This window comes from Peromyscus eremicus, chromosome 3, assembly GCF_949786415.1.
Source record: "Peromyscus eremicus chromosome 3, PerEre_H2_v1, whole genome shotgun sequence".
NCBI lineage: Eukaryota > Metazoa > Chordata > Mammalia > Rodentia > Cricetidae > Peromyscus > Peromyscus eremicus.
This window is the reverse complement of record NC_081418.1, coordinates 31259310-31277161: the sequence shown is the minus strand read 5'-3', so window position 1 is coordinate 31277161 and position 17852 is coordinate 31259310. Positions and strand designations below refer to the sequence as shown.

At 39.2% G+C, this 17852-nt stretch overlaps 1 long non-coding RNA gene across 1 annotated transcript; it reads left to right on the top strand.

Moving 5' to 3' along the window:
* The first annotated feature begins 1783 nt into the window (after positions 1-1783).
* On the top strand, positions 1784-5494 carry LOC131905704 (uncharacterized). The gene is made up of 2 exons (XR_009378022.1): positions 1784-1964; positions 3555-5494. It is a non-coding gene; the product is annotated as an uncharacterized LOC131905704 (long non-coding RNA).
* The last annotated feature ends 12358 nt before the right edge of the window (positions 5495-17852 follow it).

Sequence of the window (17852 nt, the reverse complement as noted above, 5' to 3'; positions counted from 1 at the left end):
AATTAAAGTATCAAACAAATTAAACATTTCTTATTTAGACTAGATGTGTGTGTGTGTGTGTGTGTGTGTGTGTGTGTGTGTGTATGTTAGTCAGCTTTATCTGTATGTAACAAAATACTTGAAACCAAAACAACTTTAAAAAGTGGATGGATTTCTTTCGTCTGCCACTTTCAAAGGTGTCAGCCTACTGTCACTTGGCCATTTGCTTTAAGCCTGTGGCAGCATAATCCTCCACAATAGAAATACCTTTTGTTTGTTTGTTTGTTTGTTTGTTTGTTTCTCAAGACAGGGTTTCTCTGTGTAGCTTTGCACCTTTCCTGGAACTCACTTGGTAGCCCAGGCTGGCCTCGAACTCACAGAGATCCGCCTGGCTTTGCCTCCCGAGTGCTGGGATTAAAGGCATGAGCCACCACCGCCCGGCTAGAAACACCTTTTAAGAGAAGCTGCTCACCATATTGTCACCATGAAACAGAGAAAAATGCTAGAGTGCCACTATCCCCTCTGAAGCCCCTTTTTTGACCAAACAGCCTTTCCACTGGGTCTCACTTCCTAAAAACTCCTGACTTCTAATTGCTCCACATGATTCTTTGGGGGTAGTCAAGATGCAAAACCTAACACTCTCTTCACTTTCATGTATTATCAATTTTTTTTTGAATGAGCCATTTGCTGTCACTGCCTCACATCTTTAATGCCAAGTTCTTTCTCCCCACTCCACCCCCCACCATCTGCTTCCCATTAATATGCTGAAACGTTCCCCAGGTTTCTTACTGATGCTAGACAGAGTTGCTTAATCCTCATTCCAACTTATGGCATTGGATGGTGCATTGTGTGCTCTACTTTTAAAAGATACAATTTCCCTTCTCTAATGACTAGGAGCAGTGTGGTATTTTATTCCTGACAGTTTATACTCCTCTCTTTTTTAGTGTCATCTGCCTGCAGAAGCTTTTTACAGAAAGAAAGAAAGAAAGAAAGAAAGAAAGAAAGAAAGAAAGAAAGGAGGAAGGAAGGAAGGAAGGAAGGAAGGAAGGAAGGAAGGAAGGAAGGAAAGAAGGAAGGAAGGAAGGAAGGAAGGAAGGAAGGAAGGAAGTAGTGTTGTGGCATATTTAACTGTGTAGAGATGTGTTATATTTGTTTATGCTGCATAATGTTATTTTCACTGTAAAGGTGTGTTACTTTTGTTTTTGTTTATGCTGCATTTGTTTAACAATGTAAAGATGTGTTACATCTGTTTCACCTTGCTGTCTAAGGCACCTGATTGTTCTAATAAAGAGCTGAATGGCCAATAGCTTGGCAGAAAAAGGATACATGGGGCTGGTGGGCAGAGAGCATAAGTAGGAGGGTAAATCTAGGCTCAAAACAAGAAGAAGGAAAGAAAAGAATGTGGAGAAGGAGAGGGACATGCCTGAGGCCAGAAGCCAGGCATCTAACAGCCAGATATGAGAAGCAGTGAAAGTAAGATATACAGAAGGAAAGAAAAGTAAAAAGCCCTGAGGCAAAAGGCAGATGAAGAGAAACAGGATAATTTAAGTTAAAAAGAGGCTACCCAGAAACAAGCCAAAGCCAGGCCAAGTATTCAAAACTAATAATAAGTCTCCATGTCATGATTTGGGAGCTGGTTGGTGGCCTAAAAGAAAAAGGCTGGTACAAAATAAAACATGACAGATCAAGGTAACCCCCTTCCTATTCTCTCTATTACTGCTGCTATAAAGCTGTATTGCCATTTCTACATTTATGTGCGTGTGTGTGTGTGTGTGTGTGTGTGTGTGTGTGTGTATGTGTAACATATTCCTTTGGTTTTACTTATAGTCCCAGGTGGCAGTGCAGGGCACTCGGATTGGCATGAGCCCTGCAGAAGTGAGGCCCTCAGACACCAACATGGCCCCAGGTGGCAGCCCAGATGACCACATCAGCATGGTCTTCAATAGTCTCAGGAGCTATGGACATCAACACAGACCCTGGATACAGTAAGGCCATGGACCCAGATATAGCCCTCAGCCACAGCCCTAGTTGACAGTACTGGCCACCCAAATGAGCTGAGCACTAGTAGGGGTACAGCCCTCAGATAACAACATGGCTATAGGTTGCAGCCCAGACCCCAGTCATCTTCGTGGCCCCTAGAGGCAACGTGGGCCAGGGACACCAACACAGACCCCCAGCTGTAGCCTGGGCCAAGTTGTCACCATGGCCCAGGTTGCTGTGCAGGTCCACCAGATTGGCATGGCCTCCATGGCAGCATGGCCCTCAGCCACCAACACAACCCAGGTGGCAGCCCAGACCACAGGTTCCTGCACAGTCCCCAGTGATAACAGGAGGGACAGACAACAACACAAGTCCCCTTAGCTGCTCCATAGCCTCAGACTAAGGCCTGGCCCTTGACCATGGCCCTGGCCTAGACATCACCCTGGACTGAGGTACCTAGCAAGCCATTTACATCAGCCTATTCCTCACCACCCTCACCTCTCTAGGGCTACCTCTCTCCCCAGCCCAGGAACCATTCTGCCTCTCCCTCTCTTCCACCTCCCCACCCTGTACTCTCTCACCACAATGGTACCTGACCACCCAATACCAGGACTCTTTGTTGGGTCACAAGTTGCACTTGGTTGAGTCCTGCCCATCCCAGCCACAAAGCATGGCATGGAACTGCTTCTTTGCCTCTCTCTCTCTCATACCTGGGCCTAGAAACCTTGGGTGGCACTTGGTTTGATGGTGCCCAACTGCCCAGTTGATTGTACCCCCCATCCAGACAAACATGTCTGTGGGGGAACCATCTGTGTCCTCCACAAATTCCCAAGTTCTATATTTCTGAATAAGGGCATGCTCTCTTTTTTTTGTTTGTTTGTTATTTTGTTCATTTGTCCATTGTTCAAATTTTGCTTGTCTTATAAATCTATGAATTTTCAAGTCTGGAGTTTATTAATTAAATTTCTTCTTTCTTGGTTGCCCCAACTCCAATCACTGACAGTCATGAAAGAAAATCCAATTGGTGTAAAAAGAAATTAAAAATACACAGGTAAATAATGGGTTGACCAGTAAAGTTATCTTGGTGACATGAGTTTCTGGAGCCAGCTGTGCTTGGACCCATTTCTTTTCTTTGTTATTTTGTTTATTGCAGTTGTTTTCACTCTTTAAGTCAGTATTCCTTTTCATGCTTAAGCTATTTGTAATACGGTAGAGAAAAATGCTCAGATGCCACATTACTTAGTTGAAGCCTGAATTCATGTACAGGAAGCTAGATGAAGCCTATTCCTAGAATTAGTTAGCACTCTGTATGACCATTAATGTCATGACAGAAAGTTTAAATGTGTGTATCTATATTAATCTTGTAAATTTTGAGATAATATTTATACCTTAATAAAAGTTTTCTTTTTCTTTCTTTCTTTTTTTTTTTTTTTTCCAGAGCTGAGGACCAAACCCAGGGCCTTACGCTTGCGAGGCAAGTGCTCTACCACTGAGCTAAATCCCCAACCCCAAGAAAAGTTTTAAAGAGCCAAAATAAAACCAAAGGATTATGAGATAGTGGCAATAACCTTGTTTTTTCTTCTGTCCCATACCAGGTGGCTCTTCTGACATAAGATAGAAATTTTGAATTTTCCTTTAACAAGCATGCTTGGATTGAGAAAAGACGAGAACCGTGCTCCAACTCCAAAACCAGCTTTAATTTTCAATTTTATTGGGACTACAAAAAGACCATTTGCCTTATATGTCTGTAGAGCACAGCAGAAACAAACATTTGGGAAGATTTATGAAATTTTATCCTGTTGAAAGTGTGCTATACCATTAGGCCAATTTATTCTTTTTCTTGGGACATTTTCTCTGGATGATTTGGCCTTTTTCAAGTGTCTCATTTATCCAGTGGTCTTCAGATTCCTTAGTTGGATGCTTTTATTCTCCTAGAAATACAAAAAAGAAAACCCTGCTCCAACTCTGACTTTGGGGAGTTTCCCTTTTTGTCAGGTTATATCTGATCAAATGAAAGGCAATTGTTACTCCTATAAGTGAGTTCAGATTGAATGGCCATGTGTTTGATGAAATATTGCCTCTCATAATCATAGGGCTCTCCTGTTCAAATCTAATATTTAGCGATTTTTAGTGGTATCCACAGTTTTTCTTCTCCTGTGGAAACAAAAGCAAAATGTCTTCCCTAACATAACACATATGCTGGTTTCTATTCTGAGGTCAACACATCTTTAAAGTATGTAGGCTGATTTAATTCAGCAGTTTTTTTTTCTATTATCCAATGTCTCTACACAGCTGTTGTTCCTTTAGACTAGTATTTTAAAAATTTAAAGTTAATAAAACATTGTGTAATCTATCTCTGGGGGTCTTTATTACCCCTTTCTGTTTATTAAGCATATCTTCTAAAGTGCAATTAGATATTTCTATAACTGCTTGTCCTACAGGATTGTGTGGTATACCTGTAATATCTTTATGTTGTAATATGCAGAAAACGGTTTCATTTTACTAGAGACATATTCTGGAGTGTTCTTAGTTTTCACTTGTACAGGTATTCCCATAATGGGCATAACTTCTAGTAAATGTGTAATTATAGAATCAGCCTTTTCAGAACTCAAAGCAGTTGCCCATTGAATTGCTGAATATGATTCTATGGTATGGTGCACATACTTTAATTTTCCAAACTCTGCAAAATGCAACACATCCATTTGCTACATTTTGTTTCTTTGGGTTATTTTGTGCTGGTAATGTAGTTTGGTTAAACAAAGAACAAGTAGGATATTTCCTTACAATTTCCTTGATTTGTTGCCAAGTGATAGAAAAATCTTTCTTTAAACCTTTACTATTAACATAGAGTTTCTTATGAAATTCTGGGGCTTCTAGCACTTTTCCTGCCAATAGCTGATCAATTTCATAATTACCTTGTGTTAGAGGGCCTGGTAGACCTATATGGGATCTGATATGTGTTATATACAAGGGATGATTTCTATTTCTGATTACTTTTGTAGTTGAATAAATTTCAAAATTAAATCTGAATCATCTGGAATACATTCAATAGTTTCAATATATAAAACAATTCATTTTGCATACTGAGAGTCAGTAACTGTGATGGCTATTATTGATTGTCAACTTGCCTATATCTGGAATGATAATCCAGAAATGGAGAGCACACCTGTGATCCTGATTGTGAGGCAGGAAGACAACATGCCTTTGATCCAGATCTTGAGGCTGGATGACACATGCCTTTAATCTGGGCCACACATTCTGTTGGAAGTCTGTATAAGGACAATAGAAGAAGGAAGGGTATGTTCTTTATCTGATTGCCCACACCTCCATCAGCACATCCATTCCTTCTTCAAGATCCCAGAAGACCAGCTGAGACACCAAGCCTCATGGGACTGAGCAGCTATTAGATTCTTGGACTTTCCATTCACTGCTAGCCATTGTTGGACTATAATGTGTTTGTGATGGTACATGAGATGTTAATGAACTGAATCTTTGAAACTGTAAGCCATCACCTCAATTAAATGTTTCTTTGTAAGAGTTGCTGTGGTCATGGTGTCTCATCACAGCAATAATAAACCCTAACTAAGACAGTAAATATATTAAGAGGTTCTGGAAACTCTAATAATGTCATGAGGATAGCATATAATTCTAATTTTTGAAGAGAATCATAAGAGTTTTGAGCCACTTTTAAATTTCCTGACTTATAATGTGCCTTTCCAGATTTATTTACATCAGTATAGAATTTAGGGACTCTAAAAATTGGTGTTTATTGTACAATATGAGGACAGATCCAAGTAGTTCTCTTTATAAACTGAAGTCTCTTGATTTTGGAATATTTATTGCTAATTTCTCCCAAAAAAATCACTGCAAGCTTTTTGCCAATATTCATTTTCTGTCCATAATGAGGCAAATTCAGCATTAGTGAAAGGCACCACAATTTCTGCTGGGTCTATCCTGCTAATTGATGAAGTCTTAATTTGCATTTCAGAATCAATTCAGAAACCTTTTCTGTATAGGTCTTTAATTTTTTACTCTCTTTGTGTGGCAAAAATACTCATTCTAAGATATTATCTTCTCTCTGCATAAGAATTCCTGTAAGAGAATGCATAGAAAGTAGTGTGACCAGGATACAATCAAGCTCTGGATCCAAGTGATCCACATGTGCATCCTGTAATTTCTCTTTTACCAAAGACAATTCTCTTTCAGCCTCAGCTGATAATTTTCGTGGACTATTTAAGTCCTTATCACCTTGTAAGGTTTGAAGTAAACTACGTAGTTCTTGAGTTGTCTATGCAATTGTGGTCCTTAGCCAGTTAGTATCTCCCAGCAATTTTTGAAAATCATTAAGAATTCACAACTAATCTCTCCTGACTTGTACTTTCTGTGGTTAAAATTTTTGTAAACTTATCTTATATCCTAGGTAATTAATAGAATCTCCTCTTTGTATTTTTTCAGGAGCAATTTGTAATCCCCAACAAAGCAAAATTTTCTTTACTTCTTCAAACATTTTTTCTTAGTTATCTAAGCCTGAATCAACTAGTAAGATATCATCCATATAATGGTAAATTATAGATTGAGGAAACCATTTACAAATTAGTTCCAATGGTTGTTGTACAAAATATTGACACAAGGTGGGGCTGTTTAACATTCATTGTGGGAGAACTTTCCACTGATATCTTTCAATAGACTGGGAAGTATTATAAGTAGGCACTGTGAAGGCAAATTTTTCTTTATCCTGTTCTTGTAAAGGTATAGTAAAAAGCAGTCTTTTAAATCAATCATTATAACAGACTATTCTTTAGGTAATAAAGAAGGCAAGGGACTTCCAGGCTATAAAGAACTCATTGGCTGGATCATCATATTAATAACTCTTAGATCTGTTACCATTCTCCATTTTCCAGATTTTTTTTAAAATGACAAATGTAGATGTAATGGTCTTATTAAATAAGAAACACATAGCCAGATGCAGAGTTAAAAGCCCAAGAGGTCAGAGCAGTAGCTAATAGCTGAGAGTAAAATCTCCTTCTTACCACCCACTGCTGCTGCCGTCCTTTCCCTGAGAAAAGAGTGGTACTTCCTGTGTGTCTGTCTTTTTATTGACTTTCAGTTCTGCCTTCTCATTGGTTGTAAACCCAACCACATGACCTCCTCATCACTGCCTGTCTATACAGACCTCCAGGTCTCTATGGTTGGTATTGAGATTAAAGGCATGTGTCTCCAAGCTGGCTATGTCCTTGAACACACAGACTCTAACTGCCATGTGATCAGATTAAGGGTGTGTGCCACCACCACCCAGCTTCTGCTATGGCTTGCTATTAGCTCTGACTCCCAGGCAACTTTATTTATTAACATACAAATAAAATCGCATTTCAGCACAAATGAAATATCACCATAGACAAATATAGGAGAATTCTAAGAACTGGTAAATTCTTCAATATACTGAGTATTTTTCTCTGATGTCAAAGGCTATTGTTACACCCATACAGGTTTATCAGTTAACCATTTTAAAGGTAGGGCTGTTGGTGCCTTTGAAAGATCAATGGCTGTTGTGCCTTGTTTATGTACAACCTGAAAGTTCAGTGACTGTTCTTGATAATACATTTTTAATATTTTTCTCAGAAACATATGTTAGTTTATGGTTTGTTTCTGAGACTGAAGGAATGTTAATCTGGGTTTTCCATTGTAACAAATCACATTCCCATACATGCATTGCTGCTAGCCACATATGGTTTTACTTTTCCTATCGATCTTTCTGGCCCTAGACGCTCAACTCATCTTGCCCTTTTTTTTTCTGAGATAAAATTCTAATCCCTAGAAGCTGAATATTTACCCCCTGAAGAGGCCAATCTGGATGCCAAGATTTTGATGAAATTATCATTCATTCACACTTGTTTCTAATAAACTTTCAATCACAATGCCACTTATTTGTATTTTTAGCTTTGATATTTGATCATTTATGAAAGTATATCAGAATATTTGTTTTATGGTCTCTGTGGAAAAATTCGTTTTATCTACTGAAGCTGTTCTGTCATCCAGAGCAGTATAATATAACAAATTTTTCTCTGTACTGTCAGCCAGTTTCCAAATAATCACATGGAGACTTATTAATTATGAAAGCTTGGCCTTAGCCTAGGCTTGTTCCACTAGCTCTTATAACTTAAGTTAGACCATTTATATTAATCTATGTTTTCTCTCATGGCTTTTTGCCTCTCTTTCCCACTCTGTGTGTTTGACTCATTCTGTGTCTCTCTTACACCTAGATTCATCTCTTCTTCCTCTCTCTCCTCAGGAATCCCATCTATACCTCCTGCCTAGCCATTGGCCATTCAGCTTTTTATTACAACAATCACAGCAAATACATCTTCACACAGTGTACAAATATTCCACAACAGTGTGTTTTTTTCAGCAGGCATTAAGTGTTTTAGTTGCTCTGTGGATGAGTTTTCCCAACGCTGACAGAGAATGATTGAACCAAATTTGACATTGGGGCCTGTGAGAGACCCCTTAAGATGTTTGCCAATGGCAAAGGGTTACTTTGCCTGTCCCTTTTTGATCTGCATTCATTAGTCCAATCCCAGCCTTTGCTGCATATTCCAGGAGTCTGGAGCCTTCTGTTTGGATTATCTCTAGAAAAAAATATTATTTCTAGGAACACCTTGCCTATAATCCCTTTACATATTACCTGGTTTGTCACAATTAAAACATGTAACCTTTTGATTTTTCTTAAAGTTTTTATAAATCATTTCTCCTATCCAAATATCATCATAAATGTGAGATCCAATACCAACTGTATTTCCAATCCATTCATCTATGGATGTTGCCTTTAAAGGCCTGATCACCCTCTTGCATTCTAAATTAGCATTTTCAAAAGCCAAAGATACAATTAATATTTGTATAACTATCTGATAATATTTACAGCTGAAATTAATCTTTGTAAAATATCAGCGAAGGCTTCTTTGCAGCCTTATATAATTTTAATAAATGACTCAGTCCTCGTTCCTGATTTTTCAACCCTGTTCCAAGTACTCAAAGCTGCTATATGGCATAAAACCAAGGTGTGATCATCAAATGTAATCTTTACAAATCAGCATACTGGCCTTCAAGGAGAAGCTGGTCTTGGGAGATTTCAATACCTCTAGCCCTATTTCATTGTTCTAAGACCATAGCTTCCTCTCTTCACCATGTTTTCCGTAACTGAGGACCAGCTTCCAATATTGCTATAGCTAAATCTTTCCAGTCTTATGAAATAATTTTGTTCTGAGTTGCATGTGAATTTAACATGTGCTTCACAAATATAAAATTACTGCTTCCTTAAATCTCTTCAAATATAACATTTCTACAGGATCCCAATTAACTTCTGAATAGTTTTGGGGGTGCATATCATCTGGTGGTCATTCTTGAATGGTAACTGGATAAATTAAGGCTAGTTTTCTAATAACCTTGGCCCATTCATCTTCAGTTTTATAATGCAAGGTTATGGTATGTTCTGCTCTAAATTTCTTTGTCTATGTGTGAATATATTTTTTAGTTTCATTTGTAGGTCTTTCTAAGTATTGTATCTTTTTTGTTGTTTTGTTTTGTTTTGTTTTTGTTATGTTTTTCAGTTTTTCAAGACAGGGTTTCTCTGTGTAGTTTTGGAGCCTGTCCTGGATCTCTCTGTGTAGACCAGACTGGCCTCAAACTCAGAGATCTGCCTGGCTCTGCCTCCTGAGTGCTGGGATTAAAGGCGTGTGCCACTGCCACCTGGCTAAGTATTGTATCTTATCAGTCTTTTTTTTTTTTTTTTTTTTTTTTGGTATTTGGTACCGATATCAAACCACCTTTGTAAGGATAAAACATGAATTACCAAACAGATAATGGTTATAATCAACATTATGTCAATCCCAGCTAAGTTGATTATCCCTCCATTTAATTTTTCCATTTTCAAACTATCCATTGTGGAACCATTCAGAGACCTAATTCTCTGCATCATAATGTTGTTCCCCATTCTTAATGTGAGGAAAACTTTTTTTTTTTAAACTAATTCCCCATTTAAGAATTACCAGGTGTCTCATCAGATATGCTGATGATGGCAACACAGTGTGAGGCTGGCTGTTGCTGTGCTGCATAGCTGGGCAGAAAAAGGGGCAGTTGCAGCTGCTCACATGGAGTTGAGGGCTGAGCGTGTGTGGCAGTGGCAGCAGCAGTAAAATCACAAGCAGGTGTTGAAGCAGCCGATCTAGCATGGCAGAAGTCCAAGGAGGGGGTTTAGGGGAAGCCCGCAACCCACAGGAACACGGAGCTAGCTCCAGGGGAATGTGTGGAAGAAGCCCATGTGGCAGGAAGCAAGGGCATGGGCTGCCTGAATGACAGAGGCAGCCAGAGGTGGGTGCTAAGGTGGGTGGCTAACTCAGGCAGCATCTGGGACCAGGCCAGGTGGTAGCTGGAGGCTGCTGTAGAAAGGCTGCAATGGGAAAACCCCAGACTCACGTGGAGAACCTGGGGAGAGAGGGGCAAAGCCAGCTGAAGTGGTGACTCCTGCGGCTGCAAAGCCAGTGGTGAGCTGCTGCCTCAGGATCTCATGCCCTGTGTTGGATATCAGATGAAGCATTTACCTAATTATTCTTTATCAAAAAAAACTCCAGAGTCAGATATCAGGGTAAGAACCTGAATGAGCAGAGAAGTGGTGGTGAAGTGACCAGTGATCTCCTCTTTCTCTCCTTCCTTGATCCAAAAGGGGACTGAGAATCTTTTCTAGACCCCTCCCTACTACTTCCTGTGTCTCTCTATATGTTCTCAGTCCTCCAAAACCTCTATGGCTAATTTTGGTCTGCTAGTAGCTAGCTCTGCCCTCTGAGTCAATGTAAACTTTATTGTCAGTCTCAGTAGTGTCAGAGTGTAATCAAAATATCCTACAACACTTAGTGGTCACATTGACAGAGAACGGAAAGATAACTTTTCTCTTAAATGTGTATTATTTTGCCTATAACTAATAGTAATATCAGTCCCAATAAGCAAACAGATTTAACAGGTAATTTCTGCTATGATATTATAGAGACATTTCATTTCTGTTGCAAAAATTTTAATTTGTGCCCAAAGTGTAACAGCTATTAAAATCAAATTTGTATATAAATCAGGAAGTAAATTTGCTGACATCTATACTTGTGAAATCATAAATTTTAACCAAGGGAGGCAAGCAAGGTAAAAAGAATTGGGTTGCCACTAAATACGATGTATTTAACTGGGGAAATGCATTTTATTATGAAAGTACTAGGGGTGTTTTCTAGATGAGGAGGAAGGAAAGAAAAGCCAGTGTCCTTGGGAAGCCATCAGGACCAAAGATTCAGGACACATGGGGGAGAACTGCCTTTCATGGGTGTGAACTTCTTCTCAAGTCTTCTCCTAATGAGGGAAGAAAGATGGTTCAGTTCACATGCTCTTGATGGTTTGGTCACCAGGGAAGGCTTCCATGTGTAACATGTGTTGCAAAGACACCTGTTGAGAAATAGCAACAGGAATGGGATTGAAGATTGTAGAGAAAGAAACGACTAGTATGGCCGTCCTAGGGAGTAGGAAAGCAAATTTATTAGAAAAATGTGACATGATTTCTCAGCCATATGACTTAAATTGTAGCTAGAGATTACGAGTTTAAAGTGAAACTAGTCTCCCTGATGGTGTATTTCTGGGATAAACCACTTCCTGCTACGGTACAAACATAAGTGAGGTAAAGCAGTGGGTGTTTACCCATGGATTGGCGTTTTTGTTAGTTGAACTCAAGTAAGAAAAAGAAGGAGGGGGAAGTTCAAGGTTTATGTGAACAACAAGAGGTATCCATGTTGTTGATGATGGAATCTTCACTGAACAAGGTAGGAAGTGCTTTCAGGAGGGGACTGATGTAATGAGAAAACGGTGAACTCATATGACTGTATGTCCCTACACTGAAGACACACCATATAGGTGTATAGGAATATTAAACTGAAGTTACATAAAGGGAAACTTGTCAGTTTCTATGGAAATGTTTGGAGGAGCGGCCATTTTTTAAGAGATGATACATTGGATGTGATATAGCATGGGTGACTTAAGTGGAAAACAAAAGTGTCACTGTAATACAAGAATCAAGTAACAACAAACCTGGGGAGCTTTTTAGTCTTTGGGTGAAACATTGAAGTCACTATAAAGGAAGAAAGTGAGGTAGAATAGATGACCTATGCGGAAAGCAGACTTTGGTGATGGTACATATGGAGAGGAGGTCAGCAGACAACTGTAAAATGAATCAAGCAGTGGGATGTCCAGATGGCATAAACATCATCAGAACAGTGATTTTTTTTCAGAAGAGAAAGTGATGATTAATTTGGATATTACATTGAAAGAAAGCAAGACATGCACTTAGCCTCAATTCTTACCCTGATATCCTCTCAGAGCCAGATGGGTTTCAACAAGGCAAGAGGTGAATGGGGTATCTGGAGGAAAAGAGGCTGGAGTCACTGACTGGATACAGGACACTAGATAAATTTATTTGGAAAGGAGAAGATGTGGGAAGGATAACAATGAGTAGGTTCAAAGTGACTTGGTGAAGTTGAGACTCCATCAGATTAAGGAAGTGCCCAGGGATGTAAAGCATCATGGATTCAGACCTCACCAGCTTGGGTGGTATATGCAGCCTCAGACATGAAGCTATGGAGTGGCCTCAGGACTGATCCTCTGAGAGTCACTCTTTCAGCTGCTGAAAGTTCTGGAATCATCTACAAGCACTAGGTTCATTCCAGTAGATTAGTTGCTAAGTGTTTCAAAACCTCAATTTCTGCATCTATGTAAGTAGGATCTGATTTAAATAATCTCTTATGCTTCTTCAGATGTTTTAGGTAGCAGAGAGGAAAAGAAAAATGGTGTTATTCATGCCATTGGTAAAGTTTGAAGTATCAGAAATAAATATGCCTCTTTCACATCAACGATATATCCGGAGCTAATATTAGGAAGAACATGAAATACGCGCAAGTTCATACATCTGTTATGTTTGGCTTCAAAGCATATTAATACTCCCAACAAAATAGACAAGTGACAGAACAATGTAGCATGTTTTAGAGACACTTGGTTATGCCTTCCTGTTAAAGCAAATACATTTTGTAACTCATGAATATGGATTAGTAACAGATTAAGATGTATCAAATGCTAACAAGTGAAGATAAAATTAAATTGCAAACTCTTATTTCTCTCCTCCCTGCCATTCATTTCCCCTATCTTATAAATGATGTTAACTTTATTATTATTATTATTATAATTATTATTATTATTACTGTTAATTATAGTGCTATAAGTAGGAAATGAATCACTTGAATATATACAATTCTAATTGATCAAAGCATTGAGTTAGTGACTTCTATCATTAATGAAAGTGCTTCTTTGCAGCTTACATTTTCATTATTTTAACTAATTTCCTGTTAGCTTTCTTGGTTTAATTGATGAGACAATTCAGTCATTGCTATAAGTACAATAATAGCCTACTGCTCAAAATTTGATCATCTCACTGCAAACAGTGGAGCAACTTTGGTCCAATAAGACAATTTGTCCTGCTAGATGAAAAATGTATCTTTCTATTTCTCAGACTTTTGTTGAATGGCTTAGACACAGAACACAGAGGGGAAAGCAACAATGCCTGAACTTAACTGGGAAAGACAATGCATGGAATCAAGAGGTGCTAATGTGGACATCACATCCTCAGAACACATTGGAATGACAATCCATTCCAATTAACTTAACCAAACGTTAAAAGTTTGAACATGCTGGTAGTTGAAAATGTTTTCTGTATCTGTCTTTGATTCTTCCTTACCTCATGATAGTAAATATACTTTTATGCTTTTGTTTATGAGAAACCTGGCATATCAGCACATTTCATCACAGATATTATAGTTTAGTCTGGGTAATTGGCCACTAGGTGGCAGGGCTGTGATGTGAATAAAGGTCACAATTAAAATCCAACTTCAGCAACCAATTTCTCCAGCAGAGTTTCAAAAGCACACGTTGAGCACATACTATGTATTAGGGGTTTGTTTGTTTGTTTTTCAAGTGCTGAAGATGCAAAGAGAACCATTTCATGATCTCTGTCACCAATGATAAGTTAGTATTGAAAGCAGAAGGGCCTCTTTTTCTACACTGTAATAGAACGTAATAAACACTATTGCACAATTCTTCATTTCAAAGCATACTGGAGATACTATGATTACTTGAGACTATTTTGGTGATGCTGAGACAAGAGGTTCTTAGGTAAAAGTCCCCAAAGGGTTTGTCCTTTCCTTTAAACATATTATAAAACTGAGACTATAATTCTGTGGTAGAGACTCTCCTTAGTATGTGTCCCTAAATTCAATCTCTACTGCTGCTCCCACCACCTGCAAACTTTTAATATAGTGAGAATCTGAAATATAAAGCTTTAAAATAAAAACAACTATAGCCAATTCTTATCTATTGTTACTCCTAATCCATGGTTTCTCAAATATGAACAACTTTGTCTCCATAGGATGTTTCCAATGGCCGAGGACATGTATCGTTATCATAATTGAATGAAAAATGATGCTGTAGCCTAGGGGTAGAAGTCTGAAATGCTACAAAATAGCTCAGAATATTCGGACAGGCAAATACTAGTAAAAGCTCAGCATTTTGGAACCAGGTAGTACTGGACTGTGAAAGTTAAAATTTCTATCTCAAGATTGGGAGATAAGTTCTGATGTTTGAAGACTAGAAAATATAGCTTGCATGAAGGATTTGGGCAAGCTCACACAACATTTGAGTATGTGACAGTTGGAGCTAGAACAAGAAAAACTTGATTTTGCCTTAGCAAACACAGGCAAGAAAGCTGGGCATGATAGTGCACACCTGTGATCACAACAGTTGAGAACTTGACACAGGAGGATTGAGAGTTTGGTGCAGCCTACACCACATTAAAGACTCAATCCACCACCCCAACACACACACACACACACACACACACACACACACGATAGGGTTTGAAGTTGTAGTGAATGAGCACCACTGTGGAACACACAGGGAAGGGATTGAATTCATCTCTCACATTTATTGTTTTACCTTCCACTTTCATTCCTTTACAGTGGGAAAACAGGGTTGGAGAGGCTGTTCAGCAGGTAAGAGCACTTGTTGCTGCTCTTCCAGGTGTCCTACTGCTGTGAGGAGACAACATGACCAAGGCAGCTTATAAAAGAGAATGTTTGTTGGGACCCGTGGTTCCATAAGTTTATAGGTCATGACCATCATGGTGTGGATCACAACAGCATTGAGGAAGAGAGAGAGAAAGGGGCAGGGGGTGGGGGGACTAAGTGGGAATGGCCTGGGCTTTTGAACCTCAAAGCTCAGCCTCTGTAACACACCTTCTCTAACAAAGCCATGCCTCCCAATCCTCCCTAAACTGTTCCATCAACTGGGAACCAAGTATTCAAACATACAATCTTACAGGGCTCATTCTCAATCAGACCAAAACATCAGAGGACCCAAATTTGGTTCCCAGCACCCACATTGGGTGGCTTTCAACCTCCTTTAACTCCAGCTCTAGGGAATCCAGTGCTTTCTTATGTCTTCTGAGGACACTGAACTCAAGTGATATACACAAACACACACATACATAAAAGTGAAAAAAAATTAAATTAAACTTTTAAAAGGGAGAATCTTATTGAAAAGATTCACTGTATATTAAATGCCTGAAACATAATTGTCTCAGTAATGATACTTAACATTGTTGAGATATTTCAACAATAGTAATCATACCTCATTACCCATGGTCATTATGGTATTCACTTCAAAAATTGTAGTCCAGGCACAACAATATTGTATACAATTGCAAATGGACAACCAAGGGAAAAGGGAATAATACACATAACAAGGCTTTTGCAAAACATTATTGGGTGAGTTATCGAAAGCCAAGTCAGATTCATCAACATTTCAAAACAACCTTCCTATATGGTGGAAAAGAGCTGATTTTTTTCCATGAGTGGGTGAATAGGGTGTGGGGAGTAGAAATTGCTTCTGCAATTAGTCAAATACAACCTAGTTAAATCCAACTGCTTGCTGGTCCTGTACCCACACAATGGAAGAGAATTCAGCTCCAAAACTAACAATAATGACTGCTCTCTGTTCTCTGTTGCCCTCCTGACCATTTTGCTCTTCTATAGGTACTCGGGGCCACTTGGTGATGATACAGATATCCCCCATCCATAGTCTCCTATATAATTGGCTCCTTATTTTCTGAACTACCTCCCTCCTAATCCTTAACTCCTTCAGCCATAAATCACTCTTAGCTGGTGACTTGTTCTCCTATTTCATTGACCTTTTAGAGGAGAATGTCTATGGATTCTATTGCCTTACCTTTTAATCTCCTTCCTCTGCATCTATTCTCTCTTCCCTATGTCCTGTACCTCTGAATGAACTTCATCAGGCCATACTTGCAGGCAAAGCTAACCTGCCATTGATATTACATCTTTCATCAGTCTTTAGCTGACAACGATATTTTCATCTTTTAAGTCATAATCATTCCTGTCTTATGGAATGCCTCCTTCAGCATACCAACTGCTATTATTTCCCCCATGTTAAAAAAAGTCTTACTCTTTCTGCTTCTTCTCCTTGAAATAAAACTTCTCAAAAGAGTTCTCTATGGTGACTGGCTTTACTTTCTCCACTACCTCTCAATGCATTTGACATTTCATCACTACTATTCCACAAGCTGCTCTTCCTTAGATCGTAAGTGCAATTGGTGTGTAATCCAATAGCAAGCTTTCAGATCTCATCAGTGAACTATCAGCAGTGCTTGACAGAGTCGATGACATTTTCTTCTCTAAAATATTTTCCGTATGTGCTTTCCTAGATGCCACAGTTTTCTCTCTTCTCTGCTTGGCTGCTCCTTCTCAACTCCTGTGCTTTGTTTTGCTATTTTGACCCCCTCCAAACTGTCTATTTATATTCTGTCCCTAAGCGATTTTATCCAATTTCATAATTTTAAACACCATATGCTTATATCTACCTAGTTTATGTGTTTGGTTTGATTCCAGAGTAGTGATAAAGCATTCTTTATTGTCCTCAGCTAGATGCTTTATAGCCATCTTAATTAACATGTCTAACAGACTATGTACAATTCCTCAAATTTCCTCACCTCAGTTAATGGCTACACCATTCTTTTGGTTGTTCACACCAAAGTTTTGTAATAATGTTACAGACTTGTATCAGAGAATCGGCCTGTTGGGATACCACTCTCCTCAGAACTTCTTTCTGTCTGCAAACAGAGGTGCCAGGACCGAGATGGATGGGTATTTGAAGATCTGTTGAGGACAAAAGTTGGCAAACCTACTTCAGAACTCAGATGGGTGAAGCTCTCCTGGATCATAGTGGTGGTGACAGAAAGCTTGTTTGTTTGGGGACTTGTTCAGAACCTGTGAGATCAAAGGCAGCACTCATGAGTGGGTGGCATTGGTGCCCGAGATTCCAAACACTTCCCCATGTGGGCTGAATTGCTTGCCTATTCCAACTGAGAAGACTAGAGCTGACACTCAAGGCCTTCTCTAGAAATGGAAGCCTGACACACTTGTCCGATTGGCAAAGGTGAATATGGCTCCCAACACTCCACTGGGCCAAAGGGGTTGCTCCTGGGTTTCACCCCTTGATGGGTGAAAAATCAAGATTCAGAGACTTTGTATGGTCTTGTCTTGGGTGAAAGCTATCAAGCTTGTGATATTGCATGGACAGATGAGTCTCCCTGCTGTTTCCCACCAAGGTGATATAACTCTCAGGCTTGAGCAAAAAGGGGCAATGGCTGAGAGAGGGTCCTTCCGTGTCCTGGTACATGCAATACAACCAGGAAGCACAGCTAAGGGCCTAGAGGTGAGCTACAAAGTAGATTTAAGGTCCTCTGCTGAGCT